The sequence below is a fragment of the Lichenostomus cassidix genome, chromosome 3 (genome assembly GCF_008360975.1).
Source record: "Lichenostomus cassidix isolate B80296 chromosome 3, HeHo_3.0, whole genome shotgun sequence".
NCBI classification, from domain to species: domain Eukaryota; kingdom Metazoa; phylum Chordata; class Aves; order Passeriformes; family Meliphagidae; genus Lichenostomus; species Lichenostomus cassidix.
In genome coordinates, this window is record NC_139483.1 from 1,494,580 (window position 1) to 1,518,231 (window position 23,652).

General features: G+C 45.6%; 3 long non-coding RNA genes across 3 annotated transcripts; 1 reads left to right on the top strand and 2 right to left on the bottom strand.

Moving 5' to 3' along the window:
• Positions 1 to 19,283, bottom strand: LOC146438849 (uncharacterized). Its single transcript, XR_014850518.1, has 3 exons — positions 19,170 to 19,283; positions 2,714 to 2,808; positions 1 to 230 (listed from the first exon to the last, which is right to left on the bottom strand). It is a non-coding gene; the product is annotated as an uncharacterized LOC146438849 (long non-coding RNA).
• Positions 19,282 to 20,611, top strand: LOC146438850 (uncharacterized). Its single transcript, XR_014850519.1, has 2 exons — positions 19,282 to 19,414; positions 19,618 to 20,611. It is a non-coding gene; the product is annotated as an uncharacterized LOC146438850 (long non-coding RNA).
• Positions 20,586 to 23,508, bottom strand: LOC146438851 (uncharacterized). The gene is made up of 3 exons (XR_014850520.1): positions 23,466 to 23,508; positions 22,787 to 22,836; positions 20,586 to 22,561 (listed from the first exon to the last, which is right to left on the bottom strand). It is a non-coding gene; the product is annotated as an uncharacterized LOC146438851 (long non-coding RNA).
• Positions 23,509 to 23,652: the final 144 nt, after the last annotated feature.

The following is a 23,652-nucleotide window of genomic DNA, read 5'->3' on the forward strand; positions in this document are numbered from 1 at the left end:
CAGATTTTAAAAGCAGTAGGCTGCTGCAGAAATCCTCCAGAGAGCTCACTGCTGCTGTGCTGCTGGGGGTTTGCTCTACATCTTGGCTTGCTCCGCTCTGCCGGCGTTCGGAGAGCTCCTTCACAGCCTCCCATCTCTCCACCGAGAGATCAGAGCTTCTCCAGCTTCCCACCTTCCACTGCCATCCCTGGCTGCGACTGTGGCTAAGAGCTCAGCGGGAGCCAGCCTGCCTGGAAACACAGAAAGGCTCAGCTTATCACTGCTGAAACACAGTGCTCTGCGCTCCTCGTTAGGCTGCTGCGCTAATTAATATATCAGAGGGGGCTGTCGGGAGCACACGCTGATTGACCGTGAGCCCGGCGGAGAGGGGCTGGGGGAAGAGTGGTGCTGGAGCTGGTTTCTTTATTTAACTCCAGATCTTTTTGCCTCCCTACAGCAGCAGCTTCCTGCCTGCGCTTCTCTAACGCTCTCTGTCACAGCCCCAGGCATCACAACAACTTTGATTTCTTAAAGACAGACACAAACTATATTTGTACTGAATTATTTTTACCCATAGATATCACAGATGTGAAGACAGTGCAAGAAGTGAGAGTGTCTTAACAAAACCAACCTGCCACACTCAGCTCCAGCGTTTCAAGATGCTTGTGAATAATCTGGAGATTTCAGGTCAACCAAAAGGCTCTTAAATTATATCCATGAGGATCTCTTTTTGAATTTCTAGTGTAGATGGATGGCAAAAGCACAGTGGCCTTTCTCCTGCTGTCATTTTTTGTGGTAAACAGCCTCTCAGTTTCTGCTACCTGCTGTCATCCTTCTTTTGGCTTTGCTTTATCCCTCATGCCCTCCTGCCTCATCACAACAACTGAAATCAATTTGGCCTGTCTTGCTTCACCTCTTTTCTGCATCTCTCCCTCTCCCAGGCTGCACCTCATCCTGGCTTCCCCTTCCCTTCTGAGGACAGGCACCGTGCTCATTTTCTCCTCCACTCTAAGTGATGTTTCCACTACATCACTTCCAGCTCCGTATGCTTCTTTCTCCCCATGATTATCTTCTTTTTTGGCCCTCCTTTCACTGAAACAGGCAGTATTCCCACACTGGAGGAAGCGCTCAGTGCAGTCCTTGGGCACGGTTTTGAATTCCCATTGCTCACAGAGTCTCCTTCAGTTACCCAAAAGGGAGCTCAGCAGATAAGTTTTCAGCTGCCAGATAGCAAAAGTCCCCAGGAGGATTCTCTATTTCTGTCGAGAGCTCCTCCCTTGCTACCACCACATACCCAGATCATATATCCTAATATTTTTCCATGGGAAAAGACAAGTCAGCCTTGTGACTTTCAAAAAGCCATCACTAATTATCTTGCAGCTGCAACCAGGAATGCCTCGAGGAAACTTGTACTTCTGAATGCAACCTGGGCACATGCAAACGTTTCGTGTTGGCAGGATTACAATCTGCATTTGTGCTGCCAAAATGCAAATGCCACTGGGGGCCAGCTGAGAGTACACCAGTAGCTCCAACCCTTTAAACAATCCAGATGGGATTGTGTTGCCCTCTTGATACGTTGGGTTCTCACCTGCAGATCAGACCAGCAGGATGTACCTGGAGCTTGTACCAACACCAAGCTACACATATTTAGCAGGGGCTGCTGGGGCACAGAAGGAAGCAGCTTTGACAATTGCCACCACACTGTATTGCTGAAAAGTCAAACACTGTGTATTGCATTTCCTCCAGGGAGTTTAGGAGCTCTGATCCTTACAGCTCCAAAAAGCATTGGGAGGCAGGGAAGGGAAAGGCTGGAGAGCAACAAAACCACACATCACTGCTTGTGCTGGTGCTACATCCATTTTGACTTGCAGCTCCTCTCTCCTGGCTCTGGGTTTGACCATGCTCTGCAGACAGGAGGGAGCACATTGCTCCAAGGTCAAACCCCATGAGAGGACACAGAGCTCTGGAAGCTCAAGTGACCCCTGTGGCCAGCATGGTGCAAGTGAGAGGCTGGAGCAGACATATCCCAGAATATGACAAACCACACACAAGGACTGGGAAAGCCATGAGAGCACAGGACCTTCAGCTAGAAATTGCAACATTCCCTTCCAATGGAAGGATATACACCATGAGCATTAATCAGAGCCCTGGATCTCTGTTCTTCTGCACTAACACCTCTCCAGCATGTGCTAGAAAGTGAACGTTGCCACCGAGGAAGGTGCATCTTTGCAATCACCCCCATATGCCCGAGCTTCACCTCCCTTTAGGGAAGGTGTGATCAAAGGATGACAAGGATAACAGACATCTCAAAACTGCCTGGGTTAGATCAGGCTGTTTGCCCAACTACATACCATGAAAAGGTACCAAGAAAATCCCTTCTCAAGATTGGCTGCAAACTGCCATAGACATAATCTACATTTACATATACGTAAGCTTAATATATATGTAAACTATATTTACGTACAAACATATGTTAAAGCCTTTGGTAGGGTTGAATGATCCCTACAGGCTGAGCTGTTTAAATTTCTCAGGATAAGACTTAGGCTGCACTAGGGATGTTAAGCCTGAGGTATTTATATGAAAAAACCTCACATTTTTCAATAGTTGAAATCCTTAAGGCCTTAATCAGGTTAGAGGGATTTAGAAGTTAGATCAATATCTCATCACACGGAATATAGAATTGTTTTTTTCTTACTGCCTACAAGAGTGATTTTAAAAGGAAAGAAAATCCTACCCTTTTAGCAGACTTCTCCAAGTCCACACAAGACACACTCTGGCAGCCAGGTGCCACCCTTCTGGTTTCCAAGAGCTCGATGGCATTCCAAGGCACTAATGCAGAAAACAGATGTATTTTTATGGTAATCGTTTTAACACCTTTGTCATTGTTTTGTAACTACCTTGGATCCCAATATGCTTCACAAAGCTGAGGAGAGAGGTGAGGGCTGACGAGTCTAAATTTAAGGAGCAGGAAACCTGACTCACTGCTGGCAGTGCTGCTGGCTCCCTGCAGGAGTGGGTAAATCACCCAGGGTGTCTGTGCAGCACCTCAGCCTCACCCAGGAGCTCTTCTCCCTTCAGCCATGTGCTTCAGGAGAAATTTGCAGGGGGCAGGTCAGCGTGAGAGAGCTGTGGTGTCCATGAATGGCTCTGTCACCTGCTGCAGTGTGTCCACACAAGGAGCTATGGGTGGCCAGGCTGACAGAAGATCAGCATGACAATGTTGTGTGGGCAGGCCAAGCTAAACTTTGTGCTTTGCTTCAGGCAACTAAATAGTAGTGAAAGGCTTCTAAATAGCAGTGAAAAGTAACCCTTCAAAACAAGCAAATAGCCTTTTCAACCACAAGGAAAAACCTGGGGGTATTTGTAGTTTTTGCTCCAAGTACTGTAAGTTTCTAATGGTAAACTAGGAAAGGGGAGAATATAGAGATTCCTGGGTTTTGATAAAAAGTTGATTTAATTTTCAGAGATCCAGATGCTGTTTCAATAGCAACACTGACGAAAATGTGTCGTTATTGAAAATGGAAACATTTTGATGACCATTTTTAAAAGACCAAGAGAAATCTAGAGATGCCTTTTCTCTGGCCCTGCCCTCAGCTGGGACAATCCCTGGCTGCCTGTGGCCATGGGAGTTGTGGAGCATCACCCTGCAAGCAGCCACAAGAGCTTCTGGATCAACATATACCTCAGTGGCTCGGTTTTCATTTGACACATTCTCAGCTTATGAGACCCACATATTGTGGTGACCCTTTGCTATGCTACAAGCATTAATCAGAGGGGTCTTTCTGGATGGAGGAAACTGGTGGTGAGTCAAGGATAACATCTGAAAGGTGATGCTGCTGTGAAGATTTCTGCACTGTGACTTCTGCCACATCCAGAGGCAGCAGAGCTCCTTGGAGACCAACTCCTCCAAAGCCATGTGCTTGTGCAGGTGATACCTCACCCACCTTGGAGGGAACAAATCCACCACAGCTCCCCTTCCCCCATCTGACAACCCTGAGCCAATAAAGGCTAAGCCAAGGCAAGGAATTAAATACCATGCTGGAAGACCAAAGCCCTCACTCCCCTGAAACAGAAGGTAAATATCTCTAGTATTTACAGTACCAAAGTTATATTGGAGAACACTCCCACAGAGACACTGATTCAAAGGAAAGTGTTGCCAGGGTTTTGGCTAGCACGTGGATTTAAGTCCCATCTGCAAAGCCATGTCCTGAGGACAGGAGGGCATGGGACAGCCAGGGTCACACAGCCCCCCGGCTGAGAAGCAGCAGAGCATTACTAAGATCTGGGGAGGAAAATAAAAAAGGACAAAAATAAAAATATTCAAACTCTATTTTATATTTATAAAATACTCGACCACCATTTTGTCCTTAGTACAACAGGATCAGATTATAATTTAGGAGTACAAACCCACCACTCTCCTGCTGCCAAATCCCTGATACTGGAATAGTCCCAAGACACAGGGCCTTGCCACCCCAGAAAAGGTATTTCCTTGGGAACATCAGCTTTGCTCCAGAAACAGGGTGATGGCTGGCTTGGATTCACACTTCCCTTGCTGTCAGGAAGCCAGCTCTGTCCCACAGCTTGGCTGAACATCAGACCTGGAAGCAGGAATAATCTGAGGCTGAACTGATGCTGCTGGTAACAGAGAGGAAAGCAACAATTTCCCCCCCACCAGCTGCATCCTCAGTCCTGTTTTGCTGTTGCTCCAGGCCCTGTGATGGTTTAAACCCCTGTGGGCTACCATGGAGCTGCAGGCACTCAGCATCAGATCAGTATTTCCCAGGTTGCTCCTGACTCAGTCTCAGGATGTAGCACGAGGCAGACAGAAGCTGCCTTGCCCAGCGCTGCAAGCTGCTTTCCCTAGGAACCTTCTCCTAAACTACGCAATTCCTGAATCTCTTCAAATAATCAAACTTCAGGAGGAAAGTGAGAAAGAAATGCCTTGTGGGATTCACTTTGTTTCTGGGGAAATCAGAGGCAGCAAGGCACCAACAAGACAAATACACTTCACATTAGCACAGAATTCTGCTTTGCACGCAGAGCCCTTCCCACAGCACAGCTCACCCCCAGTGACTCACAGGGCAACTGAGGTTGTGCAGCCTGTCCTGAGACACAGACAGCTCCCTTTCACACCAAAAATATCCTGTGCCAATGCCTCAGCAGTCTCTTTCACCCCCTTACAATGTAGATGAGTATTTTCAGTAGCCTGTTTCACTGCAGTCCCCCCAAATCCTCCATCTGCAGATCTTGACAGCTTCATCCTCCTCTAGGGTAGTGTGTTGGTTTTGCTTGGCCTGGTTTTTGGTAGCAGGGGGGCCATAAAGATGGTCTCTGTGAGAACCTGCTGGAAGCTTCCACCATGTCCAGCAGAGTCAATCCCTGATGGCTCTGAAGATGGACATACCGCTGACCCAGTTAGAGATGTTGGCTGTGCCTCTGTGATAACATATTTAAAAAGAAAATCAAAACAAAGAGGGCAGTTTTTTCTAGGCAGAGAAGGGGAGAAGGTGACACCATGTGAGGGAAAAAACATGAAGACACCAAGGTCAGTGGAGAAGGTGGGGGAGGAGGTGCTCCAGGCACTGGAGATGAATTTCCTCTGCTGGCTGTGGTGAGGACCATGGTGAGGCAGCTGTGCCCCTGCAGCCCACGGGGTCCATGGGGATGCAGAGATCACCCACAGCCCGTGGGGAGGTGCCAGTGCCAGAGCCAGTGGGTGCCTGGAGGGGGCTGTGATCCAGTGGGAGTCCCTGTGGAGAGAGAGGGTTCTGCTTCCAAGCTGGAGCAGCCTGGCCTTGGAGGATTGCATCCCATGGATGAGTGACCCATGCTGCAGCAGTTTTGGGAGGACTGTGAAATTGAACTCATGCTGGAGAAGTTCATGGAGAACTCCCATGGGAGGGAGCCCATGGCACAGCAGGGGCTGAGCAGTGGAAGGAGATCTCAGTGATGAACTGACCAAACCCCCACACCCTGCCCCCAGCACTGTCAGTGGGAAGGAGGTAGGGCTTGAGGGGAAGAACAGTATTTTAAGGGCTTCTTTTACTTCTAATTATCCTCCTCTGATTCTGTTAGCAATAAATTCACTTCATAACCATAAGTTTTGCCCTTGGAGTGTTTTCTCCCAGTCCTTATCTCCACTCATGACCTGTTCATCCTTTTTTTTCCTCTCCCCTGCCCAGCTGTGGCAGGGAGAGCAAGTGAGTGGCACTCGTGGGTGCCTGGCATTTGGCCAGTGTCCAAACCATACCAGGTAGGGACTGCCCCACTGTATCTGCACTTTCTGGATCTTGGCCTTGGAAGAGGCACATGACAGTCTGAACCCAGGGGAGCTCTCCCACCAAAAACTGGGAGCAACAGCCTCAGGCTCTGTTTGTCTCTCCAGTTCCCAGTGCTGGAGCAGAGAGCAATATCTTCTCCATCCCTTTTTGCCATGGAATGCTGGCTGCAGGAGTAGGGCTGCAAGGGTGGGTGTGAAGCAGCCTGACAAGGGGAGGTCCCCAGGGCTGTCACCAGAATGGCACTCCCAACAGCGTGGGGAGAGAAGGAAAGAAAAAGTACCTATTTTCAATCTGCTGTAAAAACAAAGCATAAAATAATAACATAGTCTTAGATTTAGAGCTTTTTAACCCATTTCGCTCCTCAGACCTACTCCAAAGCTTGTATCTGAGAGCTGGAGTCCAGCTCAACCCATCTCCAGTATCCCTCATTTTTGACAGCTTCTAATCATGTCCCAGTTGATCCCCCATTGGATGGAAAGCAATGGATCCCTCTGCCTTCCCCTTCTGCTGCTCAGCACATCTGGTCAGCAAAGGACCCCTTTGAGTCTCCCTGCTTGGTATGAAAGCATTTGATTTGTGTCTCATTTAGCTGCAGAACTGAGCATAGGTGCTTTCTCATTGCCAGCCACCCCCTCAGCCTTCCCCAGGGAATATTCCTGTCCCCTGAGCCTGCTCTGTGCAGTGAAACCTCAGACACCTGAGCATTTTATCATTGATAACATGATTTCCTGGGGATTGGAGAGGTCTACCATGTGAACAAACACAGCTCTGAAATGATGAATCAGAAAAACAGGCACTCATTAAATATGTCAGTTCTCACTGTGACAACCTTCTCTAAATCAAAGCAGCAGCTCTCACAGACTGTACCTGGCCTTCCTCTCCATTAATAGAGCCAAGGAGCCTACAAGTATTGACCAAGGCTGAATTCAGAGAAACTGAAGAATTTGTCTTGCAAGCTGCTTGTTTTTATGGCCTTCAGTTTTATGGCCTACAGTATTTTGGCCCAGAGCTGTCTGACCACCAAGACTTGCAGCAGTGTCTGAACATGAGGTCCCTTCTGCAGGCTGAACACATGCCTTGTGCAGATGGAGATGTGGAGAGGACAGAAGCTGCAGCAAAAGCAGAAATGTTGCACTGTTTGAAAATCATTTAACTTCCAATACCTCACCAGAAGCAGCCAGACTGCCACTAAAACCATTCATCTCCCTTGCTCTTCCATAAGTATAACAGTTAATAGCTGCATTTGATGTTTTTTAGTTGCTCCCAGCCTGAAACCTCACTTCCCAAATTCCAGCCCAGAGGGAACTTCCACTGCTGAGTAATGAACCCTGAAACTGGACAGCGAGATGTGACTGCAATAGAAGCAATGGCACTGCCTGGATCCAGCGGGGACAGGACCAGAGCTTATAAATACCTTCAAGGTGACAGTACAGGAGAAGGCTGGGAATTATTCATAATTTTAACAGACAGTTGGAGACAGAGCATTCACTTACAGGTAGTAAAGAAGGAAAATACCTACACTTGGGGGAAGTTCTTGGCAGGAAAGCTGTGAAGAGCTCAGCCATGAGATAAGCTCATGGGAGAGAAAGAAACTCTGCCTGGCTCAGGCACAATCCACGTTCTTGGGCCTCTTTCCCCTCACTCAGCTGATACAAAGGATGTCCATGGGCAGTGAGGTCAGATCCCTTGTGGCCATACCAGAGCTCAGACTTATAACCCAGCAAGGCTAAAGTACAAAAGAAGAGAAGGCCTTGAGCTACACAAGTGTTTTCACAAATGCCATTAACTTTGTTCAGCTTCTGACTAAAAGTATCAACACATGTGACCAGTAAAATGTTGGTTTTCCTCCTCCATGTAGAGCAGCAAAAATGCATTTGGAGCCATTTCCAGCGCATGGAGAAACTGGAGGGGCTGGAGACTGAACGGCTGCTGCTAATTTATTGAAGCAGTCAAGTAAACAGCATCCCAATCTGCTGTTGCATTTGCAGGCTGAGGGAAAAACAGGAAAATAAAGGGGCTGACAGGGGTTATCAGGCATTTCCTTGGTGAGCTCTGCACTGCCTCACTGCTGCTGTCGGACATTGTGACCCATGCAAACCTTCTTCAGCACACAAATGTGTGAGCCACGCGTGTTGTGAAATGCTGGCGCCTCCCTGCCTCTGGGAAAATATTAGAAAAGATCACATTTCCTTTTTGTGACTTAACAGGTTCCTTGTATTTCTTTGCAGCTTCTCCAGTTTGCAGCTGCAACACAACAGCCTTCGGCAGCATCACAGCAGCCTCCAGGCCCAGTTCAAATCTATGATTTCCTTCAGAATTTTCCACAGCAATGCTTCCTGCTGTCAGTTTGTGTCTGCATCCCCATCGTGATGCACTGGGCAGGAGAGAACGGCTGGGGCAATATTTCCAGCCGCCCTTGTCTTCCCAAGGAGCTCTGAGACTGCTTATTTCAGTGCCGCTTCAATGTTTCTCTCCTGTTTGAGAGCCTCAGTACATGATGCTCTACTTTGGCTAATTAATTTTTAAAGAAGCTGTGTATATTAATGCAAATTCTATTAGCGATGCCTCTTGGCAGCCTGGGTATTAAATACAATGCCAGTAGCATGACAACACTTGACAGTCTCCACAGTGGTAAATTACATATATTATTATTTTATGCCACTTTTAATGCTTTTTAAGACACATCCTTAAAATAAAGTGGAATTGTTAGTATGCTTGTACTAAAGCACAAAAATATTCCTTCTTAATTTAGCCGAGCGTATGTTCCCATTAGAGCTGGAGATGCCAGATAAAGGCTGGCACACACCATGTGTGGTGTGAAGTGGTGGAGCCGTGCTGCCTTCAGAGGGATTGCAGAGGCTGATGGCAACGAAGGCTCTGACTTGCTATTCCTTTGGAGCCATAACTCGGTATTCCAGACTGGATGATTATCATCAAGGGACAATCACAGCATTTGACAGCAAGCCCAACTACTCTGCAAACTGTTTTGGTGATGGAAATTCATAAATCTCTGCTCGTGTGCTGGCCACTAGAGAGGGACAAAGGAAGATGCTTTGCGAGTGCAAATCCCTGCTTGGAAGAGTTTATAATGCAGAGTACAGTGGCAGCACTGTCTGCGTTGGATTCAGCCCTTCCACGAGGAAGGAGAAAAATCTGCTGACAGGTTATATTCCACAGCAAATAAATTGTGCTGACTGCTCTCAGCTGAGCAGGAGTTGGACACAGGAAGGACTAATCAGGACTTTGCAGGATTGAAGCAAAGCTGGATCTTGCACAGCATGAGGTATTACAGAGAGAAGAGAAAACTAAATAGGGGCAGCACATAAGTGGTGCCTGACCCAAGTATCCAACAGGTCACTGCTCTACTAGTCTATAAAGCAAAGTCAAGCTAATCAAAGGGAATCAGCCCCACATGGGTGTTAAATGCAATGCTGCTAAACAGGACAGATGGATTTCTAGTTCTTTCCCATTGTTGTTTTTTTTTTTTTTTTAAAGCAACACACAGGAGACATGGAAGCCTAGCAGTTAATCTCTCAGAAACTGGGATGCAGCAGAAGCAAGGCTGCACAAGTAACCTGAACTCAACATTATAACAAAACCTGGAGGCAGCCAGCTGCACTCTGGTCTTGGTCACAGCTTCACTTCACTGTGCAGGAGGGGCAACATGGCAGGAGCTGATGTTCTACTCCAGGAAACACAATTTTCCATCTCCTACCTTTGAATCCATAACCTCAGCATCCTTCACATGAAAGGAACACATCCACTGATAAGGTCAGGCTGCTCTCTGCCCCCAAGGCATTTACTGCTGCTCAGCTGAGTTCACCTGGGTAGCTGCACAGAAGGGAAAAGGTGCTGGCTGACAAAACCCAGTCCAAAGGCACCAAGTGCCCTCATGGAAATGATTTGTGACTGGATAGCACTTTGCCTGTGTCAGGACACAGCAAGGCAAAATAGGTCAGTTCAGTTTTGCGGCCAAGTCCTGCTACCGATGGAATCTTCTGAAGATGTTACTGCCTGCAGACATCCTGGGCTTTGCACAGGGTATTTTTGCATCCCTCTGGGATGCACCAGTCAGTGCACCCACACTGTGCCACCTTGGGGGGAGCTGATCTGGCAGCAGGGAGCTTGCTGGGAATGGCCATTTTGTCCATCCTCACCTGCACCTTCTCCAGCCCCTTCTTCACTGAGAAAGTGAAACAAAATACTTGCTTTGATATGGAATTACATAGCAACACCAATGCCCTTCTCCCAGGATGACCCCCAGAAGAGGAGCACCAAGAGGCCTAGTCACTGTCTGGTGGATCACACCCTTGAAAACATTGCCTGAAGTATGCCAGTGACTCATCTCATACGAGCCATCAAAGAGGCACTGGGCATCTCTTGGAGTAAACCTAACACAGCACCACCAGGTGCTCCAGTGGTGCTGGGAGAAGCCTGTGGCCCCAGGCAGATGCCTGTGCACCCCTTAAAGAATGGTGTTTTCAGAAGGATCTTTTCAGACTCTATTTCCATCAGCTAAAGGCTCAAAGCAGTTTGGGGGTAGTGGCAGCAAAGGAAAGGGCGGGGAAGGTGTAAGGGAGCCATCCATCACTTAAAGCTTGTGAGTGGCTCTCCCAGTTTCTTCAAGCCTCAGGATCTCTATTCTATAAATGCAGAGATGTTGTTCAAGGCCAAAAGTCTTGTTCAACCCCAAACAGCTTTCCTCATGTCCTTCCTCTCCCATGCCTTCATTACTCCAGAAAACAGACAGAAGGGAGGGGGGAAAAAAAAGCATTGGCACAGCTCTGCCTTGGACTACCATATGCTCCTCTGAATCTCCTCTTGTCCTCTGAATGACCAATTTCTGCTCTCTTGACTCTCTCACATGCAGAGGAGAATATCCATACTTTTCTCAGCCACATCCCCAGCCCCTTGGCCCTTCCCTCAGCCTTCTGGCACAGACCACATTTCTCTTCCCCACTCACTCAGACTTGGTTGGTGCTGAGGAGAGGCTTTGGCAAAACATCCTATTCCAAAGCACATGGCACATATGAGAGATCAATGGCAATCATCCCATCCATAATGTCAGAATCTAAAGAGAGATATAATCCTATGATATTTGAAGACTTTACAAGAACAAGTTTCCTTTTTTTAATTTGACTTTGGGATTTCCTGTAACAGAAATAACGATCTTCAAATTATCCTTTCCTGTTGGAAGGAAAGTTTCACTGTACAAAACACACAGCAATGCCTCAAAGCAGTTCTTACCTCCGAGGAACAAAAGGTCACCGCAAGAAAAAGTGCAGGAAGCAGAACTTGCACATTGCAAGGATCAAATGTAGGTCAACACTGGCCTGCTTTGAAATTTTTTTCCTCTGCACTGAACAAAGAGGTTAATTCCACCCCAGGCCAGACCACTCTGGGAGGCAGACTGGCTCTCCTCCACCTCTTGGCTCCTCCCTAGGCTGCAGGTCAAGCCAGCCCTGAGAACCAGCAGTGTAACATGAGTGTTTGTAAATCTGAGGGAATTTTTATAGGATGCAGGGCAGGTTTATCCTCAGTTATGGTAGTGCCATTCTCACATATTAACTGGAACTAACTGGGACACCAGACCTCTGATTACAGTTCACACACCATACTGCAGCTATCAATTCCCCATGGGTCCCAGCACAGCCAGCTCTAACATCAGTGCACTGAACTGGCCTTTTGCAGACTTTGCCACATTCCTGCAATCAAACAGGCTTTTGGCACTGCAGCAAGAGACCTCAAGGACTCACTGAAGGCAACTTCTGCACCTCCACACAGACAGAGATATGGCTTTAGCAGCTGCAGTCAGCAAGACTTGCCAACAGCCCATCCACAAAGACCAAGAAGTAGGGGAAAAGCTTCCACCAGCGTTGAAGTCAGTCAGTGTCAACTCTGATTTGCTAAAAAACAGGTGAGCCTTGAAGCCTCAGAAATGGTGTATGGGGAGAGTAGTCGAGTTGTGATCCAATGCTCCACTCTCTGAAACCACCTCGTACAAAGAACACAGCAAACCACAGCTCCAATGATGCAGGAGCAATTTGTTCTCTAACAAAAGGCACAGGGGAAAAAAAAGGCTCCTGTGAAATACTGGAGGGGGAGGGAAAGAACATAAGGCTTCAACAAACTCAGCTTTAAATCAAAAGAGGTTAAAGGAAACTCTCTAGAAATGAAAGCAAAGGAAAAAGCAACTTTCCTGGGTGCCACATATGAATTCAGGGCAGGGAGACTCATGGTTTTCCAAGAAGGAAAGGATTTTGCCTTGGCAGGACAGATCTAAGGACAAAGCAATCCAACTTTCTGTGAAATCTCACCCTGCCATCAGTTCCATCCTGCAGGTGTCCAACATCCTCTCTGCAGCTACCCTTGGTGCCAGTCACTCCAGGGGATGAGGCTGTTCCTGCCAGACCTTAGGTGTGAAAATTTCTACACCCCCTGTTCATCACCACAGATGATGCAAGGGCCAGAAGGAAGAAGCATCTTCCTCCTCAGATCAAAATTTGAGTGGACAGAGAGGGAAAACTCACTGTCATTTGAGCCTTCCTCCAGTTGCTTTGGATTTAATGCACCAAGGAAAACAAGACGAGCTGCCTCATTCTGCCTCAAACCTCACCAAGCCTTCCCAAGTGTCTGTCAGCAGACAAGGGAATGTTTCTTGAAGTGCAGCTGAAAGATTGCTGAACAAAAATAGTTTATTTGCTTAGTGCCAGGGATGCAGCATTAGGGATGCTCTCAAGTCACTCCAAGCATAGTATGACTACAATACAAGCTACTGGAGCAGAAAGCCTGGAAGGGGGAAGGGAGGCCAAGGGAAAGAAAAATATTTTTTTCTTTGCTCCTTTTTTATTTTTTCCTAATGTGACACAGAAATCTGCTTGGGAGCCCAGAGAAACAAATTGTTCCTACATGGCCCACTTCATTAATGAAGCACTGATAAAGGCAAAATTAAAATTGCATTTGTAAAGCCCAAATAATAAATGCTGCTTTGTATTTATAGCACAAACCTCAAGCTCAAAGATCTTTCATGACTGTCTTAGTCACTTGCAAAATGGCTTTTGAGGAAGGTTCTAGATTCTCTGTGAAACCACAAATCATCATGAATTAGGGCTGCCTACGTAGTAAAATTATGCTCATCAACTGAGTCAGCACTGGAAAAAGTTTAGCAATAACACCACTTGATAGACAATAACAAGACAAATTTAAGGTACTGCAAAAAGTTTATTACAATGTAGATGGTCTATGCAATGGCTGTCACTAGAAAAATTACTACAGTATATAGCTAATAGCTAATTTTCAAAAATGTTTTGCAGCAACTTTGAACATTCAAGTGAAAAGTGGGTGTTGTGAAAGTGAAAGCATTTAAAGCCAAAATTTGCTCTTAGTTGTGCTGTTATTGCAGCTCCTAATGAGATTTTGTCTTATAGCCAAGAATGAGAGCAGTAACATGCAATTATTTGTTTTTTTGGTTTTTTTTTAAACTGAAATGTTGATTCAGAGCTTGGTGAAGGAGTCTAGTTATATAAAGAGTTGTAGAATTTTTCGTTTATTATTTTGCACCTGTATCTTTGCAGCAGCCAGGCTTTCATGAAATAAAACTGAGGTTCAATTGAGCAGTACCTCTTTCCCTAAGCGACCCACTGCATCACTGCCTCCCTCACTTGCCATTCAGCTCCTTTCTCCAGAGCTGCTCCATGCTTTGGTAGTGTTTTAATCCAAGTTTAGCCATATCCTGTGAGGCCACTGACAATCAGTTCCCCAGACTTCTCCTGGCAGGGCTAAATATGTTTGTGCTATAGGAAAAAACAACACCATATGGCAGTTGTTTGATCTCTAAACAGAAGCTGTTTTTTTGAAAACTGATGAGCTCCACCTGTCTAGAAAGTTTCCTTTCCCTCCCAGACACTGCAAAAAAATTTATGTCCCCATCATCCAGAAAAAGGAAACTTTGGAGATCTCTTCTAGACTGTCCAGATTAGGACTAATTCCTGACACATTCAGCAGCATCACTATTGTCTTCAGAGATTTGGGGTCAGAATTTCCCTACCAGGGACATTGCCAGTCTTTGATACTCTGCCAGCTGACATTTCCTGTCCATTTCCTGGGGTGTTGACCCCAGCTGCAGCCCCTACACTTGCACATCACCTCAGGTACATACATATATCCATTTACATAAGCTTGGCACACCACATCATCAGCCTGCCTTGAAGAGCCTCTGACATTATCTGGGACTAATTCCACAGGCCAGCAATTCTTGCTCAGTGTAGCTATGACATTTATATCTACTCTCAAATCACTTCAGGACATAAAAAGGCTTCAGCCTTTCATGGGACACAAAGTGTTCACTCTGACCTGCAACTGATGCCAATAAGGCACCAACCAATGCCTAATTTGGTACATTCTGTTCATTGTGCCATGATGTGGCCTGGATGCAGCCATAGGAGGAAAAACAACCCCAAGAAATCTGAGGGAAAAGGCATGACCATGGGGAGAGTAAGCATGATCTCCCCATGCAAGATGCTGGCTCTGCTTTCTTTCTTCCTGCTGTGAAACTATTTGCTAAAGGAAATAATTTCACTCCACTTCCTTTGTGAAATTACTCTTTAAGTGCTGATTCTCCATCTGGTGCACAGCTCCAGATTTCAAAAGATATTTAGGGATCCAGCTCCCAATATCAAAGAGATGTCAGACATGTTTTAAAAATCAAATTTCGGTCTTTAGTTGCCACAATACACAAATGTAACCCTTAATTTTCAAGCTGAGGGAAATGAATTGTAAGAGAAGGATGAATTAAGAAAACTACAATTGACCTTGGAGCAAGATGCAGACTTTGATGTGAAAGGAAGGTTGTGGACCACATCTGCATCTCACACACAACAAAACCAACCATGTGCTACACCAAAGACTTTACTGGCTTGCAATAGGCTCTTAAGGGTGAAAATAAAAGTTAAGCTTTCTTCACATCACACACATTTCTGTAAAGGGCTTGCCTTAAACTCACTCGCCGCTAACATGGCTCTCAGGGAGCTTGGCAGGGAGCCCTGCTGAGGTGGCTACTGCCACACCTCCTAACCAATGCCTGCTTCCCAGAGTGGAAATGGAAAAGAGCCTCAGCAAGGAATTTTCTTAGGGAGCTGCCTGTCCTAGTTCCAGAGGCCCAGCCATCACTTCATGGGGGTCAGGCACAGCACCATGAGGGCAGAGCAGGGAGGGCTCAGCAGAGTAAGGCAGGAAACACTCTGATCCTCAACACAGCTCCTTCACCTCCCCCAGCCATCACCACCTCCACGTCAGTCCCTTGGCACATTGCAAGCCACAGATGAGAAAAATGCCTTCTCAATAGATAGTTCCCTTAAGCCTGGGCTGCTGGCTGCTTGCACATTTCCTTCTTGTTGGTAACTTGAAAACTTTGCACCTTTGCAATTAATTTTCCTGGATTGTTAATTCTTAAATTGGCTTTTTTTACCCATACACTCACACCATACTGAAATACACATTTGAGTTTTTTATAGAATCCTTCTGATTCTTCCATTCAAAGAAAGTTATTTTAAAGATGCTCTAAAAAAGAAACTTCTTGAGTCATCCATCCCTAAAATGTTTTCACTATGATGAGTCTATCCACCAAGGACTCCAAGGGACACCAAACCCTTTTGAGTTATAAGCAATAAATTGAAGACCAACCTGAATTTTTTCAGTCTAGGAAAAGATGCTGTATAACTTTTTTAAAATGTAAGCCAATAGATGAAGGTTCCAAACAGCTTTCTTGGTTTTTAGATAAAAACTAAGCTGCGACATCATGGCAAAGGTAATGTGTTTAACACAAGACACGTAACAAATCTGTTTCAGTCAGTCATGTATTCTACTTTTCTGTCACCAGGGGATCTTCCAGAAAATTGTAGTCTCGCTGGAAAACCTTGCTTAGTGTTTCATTTCTCACTGCTGTTCCAACAAATAGCCAGGGAGGTGATATGTGAGGGCTACAAATTCTCCATTGAAGGCAGTGGCATCACACCAACTCAAAGCAATGGTAAGTCAAGCCCATCTTTCACACTGTTTAAAAATTAACGCTCAGCACACTGCCAAGTCTCCTTAGACACACAAGTGTCTGAAAAGTTTGCTTCAAGAAACAATTAGCTCTCCCATTCATCCTGTGAGCTGTTCATTCAGGAACCAAATGACTGCCCTCCTTTGTATTAGCCAAGATTCATGCTCTCACATCTCAGGACAGCACTCTGTAGCAGCCTGAAGAACCACTTAAAAATGATGTATTCATTATTCATTTCCAGAGTTCATTAAATAATCTTTCATATTTGTTTTCTTTGTATTTTTGCCACAATGGAGTGCAAATAAACTAACTGCTGGGTCTCAGAGGAGGAGATCAAGGATGCTGATTACCTCAACATACAGCCTGTGTTCTGCTGAAGTTTACAGAAGAGCTTTCCTGCTCCTGGAAGCCCCAAAATGCATCCAGGGTAAGCAGCAGTCACTGCCTGCAGTCCACATCACCTGGGGACATCACCAGTTTGGGAAGGGCTCTGACAGCCCTCACCAGGCCTTTGGCAAGAGTGGAGTATAAACCATAAACCAGCACCTTTCCTTGTAATTAGGCATTCAGGAAGGAAAACAGGCAGCAGGCAAAGGCTATCCTTAGGGAAGCCATTACTCCACCCAGGGGAAACCACCCCCAGAGAGTAAGAGTACAACTCCCATCACAAGCACCAAGCAGAGGATGTCTTCCTGAAAACAGCAGAGAACTGGTTGATGGAGAAATCCTGGTGAGGAATAACCACTGCAATTGGAAATAGTTTCTGGGTTAAAAGATTACCCCTATTTTGGTTGATTTTCCATCAGAAAGATACCCTGCTTGTCTCCTCTTGCCCAGCTCTTTCACAAGATGGATGAATTTTGCAAACCAGGGAAGGCAAAGAGAAATACATCCCCCCTACTGGCATTTGATGCAGGACCAGGCAGTTTCCAACCAGGCTGAAGCATGCTGGCCCCTGTGAGAGCTGCTTTTATACTGCTGTCCTCAGAAGCCTTTTTGTAGTCACTGCACCTGCTCTCTGGGGCTCTAGGGGAGGAATAAGCAGTGTCAGTGGCCTGAGGGACTCCCACAGTTATTTGCAGAAGCTCAGGCTGTTATTTAACCACTGCATCCTCAGATGATGGACTGAGGTTATGTCAAGCAGTAGAGATTCAGAGTTGCCAGAAGGGCAGTGCTGCAGGAAAAGCAGCCTTGACTTTGACAGGGTGGAAGGGGAAGGCGAGGGCTGAGGCTGCAGTGAACTGTGCTGCACTGCTGGCCTCAGAACACTCTCACTCTGTGGCCCTCTGTGTCTCACAGGATTAGCTCCTTCCCGAGAAAGTGCTGCACTTTGGAAAGAATCAGAAAATCCCTAGGGACAGGTAGCATCTCCCCATGTCTGGTGTCTAAAGCAAGCTCTTCCTCCTCCTCCTCCAGCTGAGCACATACTTTCCCCCTCAGCACTAGTAAAACAGAATTAATCAAGTGCCCACTGCTGAACAGAGCAGAGGATCAAAGAAGGGTGCAAAGGAGCACTGGAACCTGTGCCAAGCCAGGGCTGCAGCAGATGCTGCCACATGGCAGGGATGTGCTGCTCCTGGTGCTGTGTGAGTTACCCAGCCATAGCAGCACCAGCTCTGCTGGTATTTGTCTTGTTTCTCCATGGGACTGTGGTTAATACAGCTGTAAATATTCTGCTTTCTTTTAACATGGTTGCTCAGAATGAGGCAGGTGAAAGGAGACACAGAGGTCCTGGATGGATCTGTCCAGATGAGTTTTGTTATCAGGGTATAATGCTCCTCTCATCATGTCTCCCACCTCATTTCCTTCCCCCACACAACATTCTCTGTTTAGGCACTAATGAAGGCAGCAAAATGGTTATAGGACTCTGGAGATCATTTATGAGGAGTCCTGTACCTATTTTAAAGGCCTCTTTCATTCACATAAGGATTTCTCTCCTAAGGATACTCCTCAGGAGCTAATCCACTTGAGAGAAGGGGTGCAGTGCAGGTGAAAAGTAAAGTGCTGCCTCTTTGCTGAATTACTACAAAGAGATAATCAATATTTACCTGCACACTTTCTCACCACCCTACAGGACAGCTGCTCCAACACATGGGAAGAGATAAGTAAGGGTGCGAAAGAAGGCAAAATATTACTAAATCAACCCCCATCCCCTTAACAGGGCAAACACAACTATTAGAATGGCAAAAGGGAGACTGTTGAAGAAATGCAGTTGTAGAGAGGTGCTTTAACCTACCACACTCACTATTTACCTGTGACCAGGTGAGTAATAAAGGCACTGCTGAGCTTTACCCTCAAACCATCACTTGGAGCAGCACGAGGTTGCTTTTGGTAAAGCATCTTGCAGCCCACCCAGAGAATTGACTGAGAGTAGCCTTTGGCACTCTGCTACCTGTAGGAGAGTCAGACCCTCAGAATTTGGGTAACTTCCAGGGACAGCAGCTACATCCATGTACATATACCAGCACTCTAAGATCCTCTACCAAACTAGACCCAGGAATAGAAGCAGCTGTCTTGAAGATTTAAGGCTCCAGGCTGGTTGGAAAGCTCAGCCTCACTGGCCCACCATGCCTGGGGATTTGGTTGCCTCAGGCCCACATGAAGCTGCAGATATATCTGTCTTGTCCCCTGAAATAGATGGATGTCAAACTGATACTGTCATTCTGCTGGTTACCAAGACTGGTTTTGGTATGGCCTAGAGGTTAAGATCTGGTTCAGCAAGAGCAGACTGGAGTTCAGCTGAGCTGTGTGTAAACAAACACCAGACCCTGGCACCCTACACAGCACAGGGGCTTTCACATCTCTTCTGACCCAGATGAGGAGCCCATCCAAGTCCCTTTCCCCAGAGACACAATATGACCTACCTTCAATGTCATCTCTGCAGCTCCTCTTAAGCCAGCAGAGAAACTATCCCAGCATTTGCACTCCTCTTTTCAGTAGAACACCAACATTCTATACCATCTATGTAGTCACAATGTGGGGGTGTTCTGTAAAGGAAGCTGTTGTTGTGAGAAGCTGGTACCAGGAGTGGGTTCTTTCACCTGTGACAACCCATCGAGGTGTCCGAGGTCATTGGTGTTCACTCAGTGACCAATGAAATTATCTGAAGGTAACAGAGAGGGAAGACATTCCCACCACACAAACACTCATTACCAGCTCTGGCTGGCTCTGGGAGAGGCCTAGTGCTAAAGTGAGCTCTCCTCACTTTGTGGATTGAGAAGGACTAGGATAAAACACATTGTTATCTCTCTGTGCCAAAGGAACCAACTCACTCACATCACTCCCTCAAGACGGTGATTCTTTCTTTCCTAGGTACCTTTTTGCCAGTCTGCCTATATCCCACCCCTCATCAATACTCTGTACTTTGGAACATCACCTGAAGGATTAAAGAGTTTCTCTTGCTCTAAGGAGGAACAAAGCAATGGGCTGGTTCAAACCATGCTGCTTCCAAGGACCCTGCAACTAGAGTAATCCATGTGGTCTGTGCTCTCCTGCACCACAGAGAGCACAGACACCTCTTTTAGGTACATCAAGAGCACTTCAGAGACAAACAGAAGCAAATAGGAAATTGTAAAAAATAGAGGTCACAGAAATAGGTGCTGACATGATGGATTTTCCCCAGAAAGTAAACTGCAGGGTGATTCTGTCCCAACACCAGTTAGTAACTGCCAACAATAGTATCAGTTTCCTTCATACTGGGTTGAAATCTGCAATTAGGAATTCATTCAGGGTCAGATCTTAACTGGTTTCTTCCAGGAGAAGGGGAGACTCAGCAACATAGTTGTGTACACTAAGAACCAAAGAAGACTTCAGAAAAATTATGCTGGAGGAGGAGTCACTTGGGGCTCTTTATTTCTTCTTTGGGCAGGAAGTGCAAGGGAAGAGGAGGAGGAAAAATACATGCTCCACCATCAGAAGAGATCTTATAGATTTTACACCTCATATTGACTGGTTTGGCTTTTGAAATTTGGCTTAATAAAACTAGGCTTTCTGAGGCAGCCAGCTGCTCCCTGCCTTCTCCCCCACGCCTATACAAAAGCAATACAGAGTGGGCTAAGTTACAGCAGCATCTTCCCTTGCTTTGTTTTATTTTTAACTCTGTGTCTTCCTCCATTTCTCAGAACAACTCCTGCACAGCCCTGTCATTTCAGACTCATTTTTTCCCAGTGGATTTCAGATTCTTGCAATATTTCAAGTATCCGTAGGTTAAATGTCAGGACAGATTATTTTTCTTGATCTCAGTACTCCTTTCATTATTTATTTTCACTAGGCTTCTGAAAAGTATTGTTTTTCTGAAAAAAAGAAATGAGAAGGACAGCAGGGCCTCATTGTACACACAGTCCTATTTCTTCTGACCTGAGTTTTGGCTCTGCTCAGGTCATGCTGCTACAGCAGAAGTTACACTAAAGTCAATCCTTTCCCTTAACACAAGTCAACAAATCAGTCTTGGTCCACGTGCTCCAAGAATGGGAAATATAACACATTTGGACTTCTTCCATCAAATAAATCATGCCTTGGAAGTGAGGAGATGTTAATGGGGCAAGTTACAATTTTTAGCTCACTTCCACCTGGGATTTTTATCCCATTATCTACTGTTTATACAATTTCTCATTAGAGCACCCTTGTGTTTTATGAAGAAGTCAGCACGTCCCCCGAGGCAGGCTTCAAGATATTTCCAGTATATTATTCCTAGTTGGTTTTGACTCATGGAGGAGCAAAATACCCCACCTGAAAACAATAAACCTGCCACCAAGCAACCTCTGCTCTTGTAATCATCACTGCTGTGTCTCACACTTTCCCCTGAAGCACTGTAGGAAATGTTCTACACTCCCTACCAAACACCAGGCTTCAAAGCCTGGATGAAAATGACATGGAAAGACAACAGCAGCACCCACAAGTGCCAGGTTATGCAATGTTTTGCCTTTTAACCATACTGTCTCTCACAGGAGGAACAACTGTAATAACTCACCACAAACACATCCTTTGAATCTCTCCAGCCTCCTGCTGAGGCAAGATGAGACCATTATTGCACAAATTCTCCTTTTTATGGAGGGAATTGCAACCTTTGCCCAAACAGGAGAGTCCCTGTCACCATGCTGTCTGATAGAGCAGCTCAGGCAATTCCTCTTCTCACTGATTTCTCTGTCTCAAAACTTTATTAAAGTGGCAGAAGATGAAGCCTTAATCCCAGGATGCCATCAAAAAAAGTATCGAGCCCAGATGGAAAAAAGTCCCCTCATGAGTTACTGCCTTCCTCTAAGGAACAAAGAAGGGATTTTTACCTATTTTTCAATGTACCAGTGTATCATCAAGCCAAGCTATTTGCCCTAACCAGTCTCTGCCTCCACCTTTGAGAGGCAACACCCAAGTACTCCTGCAGTCCCCAAACTCCTTCCCTCCATTGAATGCACCATTGCTGGTTTTAGTTTACATCTAATGATTCCACCATGTCAAGATACAATTTTTGCTTGACTTCTAATGAAGGCTAAGCAGGCAAAACTGAGCATGTTTCTGCTTCATCTGCTCTCCCCCAGACCCCAGTATTTTTGTGTACAAAACCAGACATGAACATCCAGCTTCATACCCAGAAATGCAAGAGGATACTGTTACATTCCCACCCAAAATTTTACTTCACATTTCACCTTCTATGACACACTTCTGTTCTCCACCTTGTTTTACATTTCCTAATATCTTGGTATATGTCAAGAGCTCTCATCTCTTGCTGCACAAAATAGAAATTGAACTGAGATCCTAGCTCAAACTTCTTAAAAATTAAAGACAAAATAATTGCTGTGTCCACTGAATCATAACCAGCAGTCCTGGGAGAACAAAACTGGGAAATTTGCAGTACACAGGTAGATTCCCCAAACCAGAGCTCTGAATTTCACTTGCACACAATGATCAGGTATTTCATCTTCCAGTCAAGATGTGAAGAATGATGCAAATAAAGGCTTTAGATACCAAGAGAGAAATCTAATCACTATTTCTCTGATGACAAAAGGTAATCCACATGTAGAGAGATTTACCTGCAAAGCTTACTGCAGCAGAACTAGAATCTCATTACCTCATTCCTCCCAGTGCCTTGCCGTTTCCACAGAGAATGAAAGCACTTTGGAATCCAATCCTGACCTGTTTCACTGTCCCAGGAAGGGAGCCATCAGAAAGAGTTTGTACTTTGCTGGTCTCAGTAAGCACTGAGATTTCAGGGGTTCATTTATGTTGTTTGACTACTTGGCTCATGTGAAAACTGCCAGACCTAACAATGAAAAATATTATAAATCAGAAAAAAAAGTTATATAAGTTATATAAGCTTGTCCTGACAAACCAGGTTCTTCCAAATTTATTTGAGAGCTGTGAATGAAGCTAATGCCTTTATTAGCATGAGATTTTCCAACAAAAGATCTTGCCTACTTTGGATATTGTCTTCCCTTCCTTTCCCTCGTCTGCATTAAGCTATTGCTATTCACTTGCACATACGTACCTATGCTGAGCCAAACCCCAGTGATCCATGTCAGCAGCCTTTTGGAGCACCTAAGTTCATAACAAAATCGACAATGGCTCTTGGAACAGGTCTCCCAGTCTGCACATTGGCTCAGAGCTGCCACAGCAAAGTCCTGTCACTCCAAAGGTTTGGGTTCTCAAGCCCATGGATCAGTCTTCATTAAATCTGAAGTTTTAAGTTCAAGGGCCATTAGGAGATTCCCCAGGGTTTCTGTCCACTGATCTAAACAATGGTGTTTACTGTGTGGCCTGAGCTATTGCCCACCATGAAACTGCTTCTAATTGCTATTTTAAGCCCCATTGTGAAGTGCTGCTGCATCTTTATCCAAGGGACTGCCTGGGTTCTCGCTGGTGTTTGCATGGCCTTTTAGCAAAGCAGTGGCTGCAGTCTCACCAAGTGTGCCCATCACCTCTCCATACCACCCTGGTGGCAGCCCTGCCCCAGATGCCCAGCAGGATCTGGAATGAGGAGATGTGCATTGCTTTATCCTCCCAGTATCTCCCCAGTTAGGCAGTTGTGAGACTGTCTCAAGGAAAAAAAAAAAAAAAATCAAGACCATAATAATTTCTTCCTCAGAGAGAGGTTGAATTATGATCTGAAGCATATCAGTTTAAATTTAAATACCTCCCAGATCTCTTGGATTAATCACAGCCATTACCTTGCACAGTCTTGGAGTTGTCAGCATACAGGGAAAATTTACTGAAAGCAGAAAAGCAGAGACAAGAAATGGCTATTTTCTACTGCCTTTTGCCAGTCTTGCCTATTTTAAACCACAAACTCATTGGGGCATGAGTGTCCTCATCATTATATATATTATATAGCAAAACAGAAGATGGGATTAGTCT